The sequence below is a fragment of the Serinus canaria genome, chromosome 10 (genome assembly GCF_022539315.1).
Source record: "Serinus canaria isolate serCan28SL12 chromosome 10, serCan2020, whole genome shotgun sequence".
Classification (NCBI taxonomy): domain Eukaryota; kingdom Metazoa; phylum Chordata; class Aves; order Passeriformes; family Fringillidae; genus Serinus; species Serinus canaria.
This window is the reverse complement of record NC_066324.1, coordinates 19692408-19701125: the sequence shown is the minus strand read 5'-3', so window position 1 is coordinate 19701125 and position 8718 is coordinate 19692408. Positions and strand designations below refer to the sequence as shown.

The 8718-nt window shown below is 42.3% G+C and overlaps 1 long non-coding RNA gene across 1 annotated transcript; it reads right to left on the bottom strand.

Annotated features, from left to right (window-relative positions):
* Positions 1–254: 254 nt before the first annotated feature.
* Positions 255–5399, bottom strand: LOC108963310 (uncharacterized). Its single transcript, XR_001992007.3, has 3 exons — positions 4945–5399; positions 2781–4659; positions 255–2693 (listed from the first exon to the last, which is right to left on the bottom strand). It is a non-coding gene; the product is annotated as an uncharacterized LOC108963310 (long non-coding RNA).
* Between the last annotated feature and the right edge of the window lie 3319 nt (positions 5400–8718).

The following is an 8718-nucleotide window of genomic DNA, read 5'->3' as shown; positions in this document are numbered from 1 at the left end:
TCTTTTCCTTCAGGTGCTCTATGCGGTAAGCAGAACAGAACAAAAGAAAACCAAAACAAATCAGGAGAGACTAATGAATAAAAATAACAGACTCTCTGCTTTTCTCCTTGTAATTTCCCCACCCCAGACAGCTGTAATGTGGAAAGTATTGAAATTTAAATCACACCTCAGCCTAACCTCAGCTGACAAGCTGCCAATGCAATAATCTCAGCCTGGCTATCTTCTCTCAGGGAGAACGACAAACCAACTACAGCAAAGTGATAAATTTTCAATTTTATTTTAAAATATACCAGATGGGAGATTTTATTGGAGTCATAAATATGTCAAAAGCAATGTTGGCATATGATTGGAGATTGCCCCCTCCAAGGGAGCAGCTCTCCTTGTTTAGAAGTGCCATCAGATTCTTAATAAGAGGCCCCAGTTCCACTGCAGCAAAACAGTCCCTACATTAAGCCAATTCAATGTCTATTTGCCAGACGTCTTTTTTTCTCTTCTCTGCCAGCTCCAGCTTCTTAAACAGGAGAAATGAGGGTGCTGAGGTCACTCCCAAGCATCACCAGTTTGAGTTCTCATTTTGTTGTTGGAAAATGGCTGAAAAATATTTGATTTCTCACCAGTATTTCAAAGCAGAATTTCATGTCAGTCAGTGAAGCTCCCTTTGATTTCCTAGAATCCCAACCAGCAGGTGTCAACCAAGTTCAGCCTCAGATTTAAAGCAAATCGAATTCAAGCCCTTAATCCTAACCATGGGTCAACCTCAAATTACAGAAATAGCACTTGGCCTCAGTCCCAAAATTTCATGTGAGCTAAAACCAGTTCTAAATCCCACCAGCCATTTCCAGAAATATGAGCTGCCTTTTGTAGCCTCTGCACCTCTCCTCCTTCTACCACTGGTGCTGTGACAGATCACAGTAGTCTAACAGGAAGAAGTCTGATTTTTATGCCTTTTCATCATTTCAAAGGTTTTACAGACTGGCTCTACCAGCTATGTCTCTGATGATTCCCACCTTCCAGCTTACTCAGGAAATCCTCATATTCTTATAGCAATAAATTCAAATCAATCAACTCTACCACCACTGATTCCCATCACCACAGAATCTGCCTCACTGAAACTCTGACACTGAAAACTTAATGCAAAGCAAGTGAAAAACAACAACAATCTGTTATTTTATGTTTTTTTCATATAAATGCTTTGCTTATTTAATCTTTTAACCACAAAACTGTAAAATGGGGATAGAGAATTAGTAAGAGAGCCAATACACAAAATATTACAAAATAATATCCTGTAGTTATAGCCAATCCAGCAAAGAGGGTAAGGCAAGAAGGAAATGTAAGCAAAAATGCCATAATTTTGCATAGGTTAGAGGTCTGTGGTCTTTTAGACATTAATGATTCCTCACAGCACTCACAGCCAAAGGAGTGCTAGATGCTCTTTCAGTATTCTCTCTAACAGATTGATCATTTGCTGTAGAAGGCTTTTAAAAAACTCTGTGAACATAGAACTCCATCAGGTACATTTATCACAAAATATCATCCTCCTACCCACAGCCTCCAGTCCTGGACATGCCATTCACTGGTCTTGAAGCAGCAGATGCAGCAAGACAAGCTGAAGCTTTTAGCAGCTTTTTAATCTGAAGGAGCAGATTGAAATAGAAGAATCATACTCATCAGTCTCAGGCTTAAAATATTTTGATTTAATGCACTACACAGTGAGTCTGGCATTCCTCTGGCTTCTGCAGTGTTTTCAGTGGGGACTTGTACAATTCATCATTGATTGGCACGAGGTCAGGGAAAGCTGGTGAAGCACAAACCAGCCAGGAAAGAATTCAGCTCACATTGTAATGCTTTTGACAAAACAGAACCATGCTGGGGACATGAAGGAGGGTGGCCTGGCTCTACTCTTCCACCCTCAGGAGGACTCACTGAGAAAGCAGAATTGGCCTGTTCCAACCACATTTGAAACTATCATTTCCCAAGATTCTGTCTAACAAGCAGTGCTAATGATGGAAGAGCATGGACAAAGCTGAATTCAGGAGCACTGCTGCCTTCACAGGTTAAAAGGTCTGCAAGGCCATTTCCATTATAGAACCTATGAAACTATTTGGGGCACTAATGCCTCTCAGGGTGCTCTAATGGGCTGATGCACAATAGTACAGCCAAGCTGTGAGTCCTCCAGGACAGAGACTGCAGCTCTATGTCTGTGCAATATTTAGCACAATTGAGCTTCAGCTCTAATAGCAGCCTCTAAGTGTAACCATGCTACAACAATGGGCAGTGTTAACTTAGATAATAAAAATAACATCATGCATCAGGAGTATCTATGGCATAATTACAAGGTTTATTCAAAGCACCTAATCAAATTGTTCAGCAGCTTAGCATAAACAGGGACATAGAGGCAGATACTCCTAGATTAAGGAGCAAATTATGATTAGTGCAGGTATAATTGCCTTGGAACTCCCCACACTTTCAGTCAGGCCAAGGACTGACTAACAGCACGTTCAGGCAAGCACACATTTCTCCTGCTGGAAGATAAACCCCAAACACCTGTTGAAGAGCAGTCTGAAAATGCAGGGATCCTTGAGTTCTGCACCTCTGAGCCCAGGAGGAACCCACCTCAGGCAGCTTGCTTAGCTTCAGGCTTTCTTAAGATGTCTTCAGGGCATTCTCCAGTTAAGATGGTGCACTAGTAAAGCCTATTTAGTTATTTGAATAAATTTTACTATTTAATAAATCACTTAACAAAGGAGTGAACTCATTTAGGCATTGACTGGTTAACCTACCTGGCAAACAAGTAATATCCAGGCAAGTAGGAATGTTACTTCACCAGGTTCCTCAGTTTCCAGTCCTTCCAGTAATGGGCAAACCTGCTGTCTCACTGGAAAGCTGTCCCATTAAATCACTGCAGCACACAGGAACTACAAATGTCTCAGAAGATTTTACTGGACTCTCACATTTGGCAGCCACATGACACCAGTCCATAAGGAAGGCCCTAATATTATCTCAAGAATATAAAATGCTGACATCCAACATCACAGGATCCCATCTAGCACAGGACACCCTCCTGCCCAACACACCCCTGAACATCCCTCCAGTGCTGTCAGATGTCACACAAACTCACTTGTGCTCCTGCTGCTGTGTCTGTTCACCTTCAGGAAAAATCCAAGCATCAATTCACATGTAGAGCTGGAGGCCTGCAAACACACAGCCACTTTTAAATGAGGCAGCAGCACCAGGAACAACCCACAGGGGTGGGAAATCAGCAAAAAAACCATCTGCAACCAGGTCAGCTCCCATAGTCCTGCCAGGACCCCTCCTTTTTGTTTCCCTGATCCTCTTCCCATCCTAGCATCACACCAGGACCTGGACACATGAGCAGATACAGGCTTCTCTCTGATGCAGCAGCTACCTGATAAATTATATAACAAATTAAAATTACTTTCCAGTGATAACACCATCATCTGTAGTGTTCAGGGGTTAATAAATTGTGCCCATGAACGAATAGGTGCTGACTTACTAACTAAGCTGCAAACAAGAGCTGTTCATCTCCTCTGCAGTACCCTGAAAACCAGCATCCCCCCTCTGCCAGGGAATTCATTTTCCTTGCTTTGGAGAGGGGAGAAGGAGGGAATTGCTTCCTCTTGCTGGCTTCCCACATCAGGAAAGCCCTGGAGGTTATTTAAATGGGAACTTCAAAGGAGGTGTATGATGGGCTGTTTGCTGCTGGAGGAGGCTCATTTTACACTCAGATTTAAAAGCCTCTCTGACTCAGAGGCAAACAGCATCACTTGCAGGCTTGAGCCCCTCAAATACAGCCAGCTCAGGTGCAGGGGGCCAGCAGGAATGGGACAGACAAAGAAAGGATTTTTTTTTTTAAATGTTGTTCAGGAAGGATTTTTGGGCTCGGTAGGGAGTGATAGGGACTGGTTCTCCATGAACAGAGAGCATAAATGCTCCAAAGGGGGAGTAAGAGGCTGTTTGGTCTTTAGGACAGTAAGGGAAGGGAATTATGAAAAGTGGTTCTGAAGCACACAGGCAGTTATAGAGGGAAAAAAATCAGAGATTCTCATGTACTGAGCCTCCTGCACACTTACCCACCATGTCTTTTCATCAGGTCTTGAGGCTACTGTGTATGAGCTGCAATTGGTTCCTTCCATCACTCTTTCCTCCTGGGGATGGCTGGGGGTCAGGCAATGACTTACCCTGGGAAGCCTTATTAAGCAGATTCACTAATACAGAAGGAAGATTAAAAAAAGAAACCCCTGCCCCTGGCACTTGGAGTGGAAGTGCATTTGTGATGTGTCTTTGTTCTCCTGAGCACTGAATTCTCAGTCTGACATTAGGGTGGATTTGGAAGGGAGATGAGGTTTGGAGATAAGGTAATTCCCCCAGCACCAGATTAGATCCAGCCAGCACAACGAGCAGTCCATGTCATAACAAGGCAGCTTAACTCCACCCTTTCACAGTTCCACTCAGCTTTGGTTACTGAGAACCTACCCCACACACATGGAATTTACCTGGTTAATTTTAATCATGTTTGTAGGTGTGGAGTTTGGGGTTTTATTCCTGGAAGCAGGGAAAATCTCCTCACCTCCATCTGTTTAAGCAACCAAGCACATGGAAGAAGCAGGCAAGAACAAAGAAACCATCTCCCTGGAGAACCTGTAGGTAGAATTTGTAAATACAGGAGTTTCTGCAGCTGGGCTTATGGACTTTCTCCCTAAAACTCATGCTGGCCAAACCACAGACCTATGAATTTTCAACAAAACCTATACTTTCTTTTCCCCCATGGGCATAACTAAAATGGAATCTTCTGAGAAAAAGCCATTTTCACAAATTTTCTGACACATTCTCCTTAATACAGCCTACAGCAGGAAGCAGCAAGATTAGCATGGTAGAAATACCACCTTGTGGGAGAAATAAGCTCCAGGTAATGCCAGCACTTACATATGGTTGGCTATAACTGCTCCAAGCATATTTCAACTTCTGTCTCCATCAGGCTGAGAAATTATTGCATATATATTCATTTGATACAAAGAAAGTGGGCCCTCGGAAAGATTTTTTTTTCCCTGTAAGAAATAAAAAAGGGTTGCTTTAATTAGAATCTACTGGCTAAAAGCCTGGTTTTGGAGCAATTGCATCAATTTTGTTCCATTAGCCACCACATGAAGCCAGATCAGGAAAGAACTTGATATGTAGTTGAAAAAGGAAAGTAAATGAGAACAGAACAACAAAAGCCACAGCCTAGAAGCAATCAAACACCCAAGAGTATTGGAGGGGATGAGGAATGCACCCCCTTATTGAAGTATTTCATGCCTTTTCCTGTGACTACAGTGCACAGGAAAGCAGAGGAGGGAGAGCCAGAGATGATGGGCTCAGATGAACCACAGGTGCATCTCTGCAGCTCTGGTGAAAGCCTCCAGCCCAGTGATCCCTGCAGCTCCCAGGCAGCCACTCCAGATGCCCACAGGTGTGGGACAGATGTGTTTGCTCCCTCCCAGCTTCCCCAAGAACTGTCTGTACTGAGAGCACTGCCTGGACTGCTTCAATCCCTGGAGGGAGAACTGTGCTATGGTTCCACCTGCACCTCCACCCCAATTACAGTCAGTGTATTCAAGGGTGCACAGATCAGACTTTTCCTCAAGTTTTAGATTATTCAGGCTTGCATGTGACAATGGCTGTGTCTTCAAAGCGTTCTGAAAGAAACTAGCTGGAGGGCATGGACATGTTAAACAAGGGACTGTTTTTGCAAAAACTTTCTGTCAGTTTATTCAGACAGATGGGAAGGCTGTCCTCTGTGAAAGGCCCTGTTCTAGGAGCTCAGAGATGAAAAACAAAATGTAAATTCAACAAGTGAATATGCATAAGATGAAAACTTCACAAGACTATTTTATATTTAGAGGCCTTTGCTTGAGAACATACCTCCCAACACCAGACATTTAAACTAATGAACCATCCAGACTGACACTACCTCTGAACCTTCTCATCACACCAGCTCAGCAAATTATGTCTCTTGGGAGATCTGGAGCTGACAGGAACCTTTCCCTCTAGGGCAGCATCCTAGCCAGCTCCAGATCTACCAGTGAAGCCCAAATCTGATCTGTTCTCTTCTTCAAACATCAGACTGGGCTAATAAAACAAGATTTCTTTAGCTGAGCAGCACTCAGTGTTCTTCCCTCTCCATTCAAACCCCTTGGGTCAGCCTGTCATTTGTTCTAAATCTTAAAAAAATACCCAGTAGAAACACATTTCACACTGACTCAAGTGAGGAACAAGACTGAAATTCAGGAGAAATTAAGTAGCACACGAAGAGAAAATATAGACTGTGGAGACTGGTGACCTGAGAAACAAATTTTTTGCAATGGTTATTATTATTTACTATGCACAGTCTTGTCTGTAGAAATCAAACCCAGACAGGGCTCATTAGTATGGTAAATAAACAGCTTTTAAACTAATACAGTTAAATTATGTAAGTCTATATAGCCACTGATTTTTATATTGGGTCATTTTATTAATGTATCCACACCAAAATTAAGAATTTTGACATAAACAGACTACACCCTCCTTGTTAGAGATGGTGTAAAATCACACTTCCATTATACTGATAATTTCTGGTGAGGTGAACAAGCCCAGGCAGGAGGTTATTTCTGGCTGCTGCTCTCAGTCATGTCATTCATTTTCTCTTATCCACTATTCTTTCCTGATACATTTTCTGACTACTCTGTCATGCAAACAAAATAGGACTGTTTTCAGAAGGCTACACACAACCTTTGCCACCTCCTTGTACAGATACCAGCTCCACTTGTGTTCTTAAAGGTCAGAGCTTGAGAAAGAATAATGAAAACAGGATTCAAGTGCAGGAGTTGCACTACTGCAGGCAGTACAGCTCAAGCAGAAAAAAAGACATCACAAGTCTACTTTAAATAATAATTAAAAAGCCAACAAGAAATTACTATTTCCAACCCCAAATCCTCTTCATCATATCCAAAACTATCAGTGGAGGTAGATGAATTAACAGAACAAAGCCTATAGATTCCTGTTCACTGGCAGTTCCTGGAGACACAGGCAGCTCTGTCTAAAAGGACGATGTTTACTCTTTTCATTTGTACAATGAAGAACTGAAGCAGACCAAAACCAGCCCTCTGCCCAAGAACTCTGTCTCTATCAGCTCTTCTAACATCATCATCACTGAACTGAGTATCTTTCACTAATTTGTTGACTGGACCATGAAGCAGAAACAGAATCTGTCACACAGAGAGAGCCTGGAAAACAAACCCAGATCCTCTGGATCCCGGCTGAGTCCTCCAACCCCACTCTGAGAACACCTTCATTGCCTTTGCCCATGGTAGTGAAATACTGGATTCAGTGAAATTGCTAATGGAGAACGTGGGAATCTGACTGAAATTTCCTCTCATAAAGAAAAAGTAGCAGCAGTGACAGAAAGCAACAGAAGTGCTTCTTTAAGTGACAGGACTGACATTTTGGTGATGTGAAGCCCTCCCACTGCTAGGATTTTGAAGTGCTGATATTTTATCATCAAATTGGAGCCCAGCTAGTAAGTATCAATAACATGAGAAACTCAGCAGAGAAACAGTGACCCCATTATATGTGAAAGAGCAGAGCTATTTTAGCTGAAGAAACATATGCTTTGTCAGCCTGGTAATACATGGCAGGAGTTCCTCCTGGATTTTCCTTAGGAAGAACCCCCACACAGACTCCTCTGTGAAGCTGCAGGATTACAGACACTGGATGAGTCTAGGAAAAACTGGAGACACAGTTTCAGCTTCCATATGGACTGATAATCTATAACCACACATAAAACTGCTGAAAACTGCAGATGAAATCCTGGCTCCAGCAATGTCAATAATTAAATTTTCATTATTTTTATAGGGGCCAAAAACTTTCCACTGAAGCTTTGGCTGTAGAAAACAGTTGATCTGATTGTAAAGTGTTTCCTACTAGATAAGTATGTCAAAACCACATGACAGCAAACTGAACTGAGAGAAAACCAACCTGATATTTCATATTAGTTCAGGCAAAGCTGTGCTTCAGAAGAGTCTGCTGAAGTTACTGCAGTCTGTTCTCCAAAAGACCAGGCACAAGTGACATTGTGTCTCTCATTCACTAAACACATACTGCCCAGTAATTTAACATCCAAATGCTTTTTAATGTTCATGAAACTGTTGTCTGTGCTTTTACCACAAGGAGTTGTAAGACCACCTGTGTAAGAGGACTGAACAATTGAGCTTTGTGTCCTGAGGCATCAGTGCTGATCTACACCATCTTCCCTCACCAAACAGCCACAGCTGACAGAAGTCTTTATAAAAGTCTGTCATCCTGCACAGTTTGTCCACTTTAAGATGATATTTTATCTTTGATTTTTCCTCTTTGTTCTGCTAGTGCTTCAGCATTAGAGGAACCCATTTCTTTAACATTAGAAATGTCTTGGACTGTAATTCACTTTAGGTTCTGCTGCAGGATCACTGAACTCAACTACCAAACAGCCTCATTCATAAAATCTGACTTCAGAATCCATTCCTCTTATGCTTGCCTGTACTGCCAAGAACATTTGACACAGACTTGGGAACAGACCAGATGCAGTGCCTATGGATCTATTTCCTCAAAGAAGGGAGATAACCCTCGAACTCAAAGCAGCACTACCAGGAAAATGCATGCAAGAGATGTGATGAAGAAAACAGAAACACCAGACGTGTCCAGCAT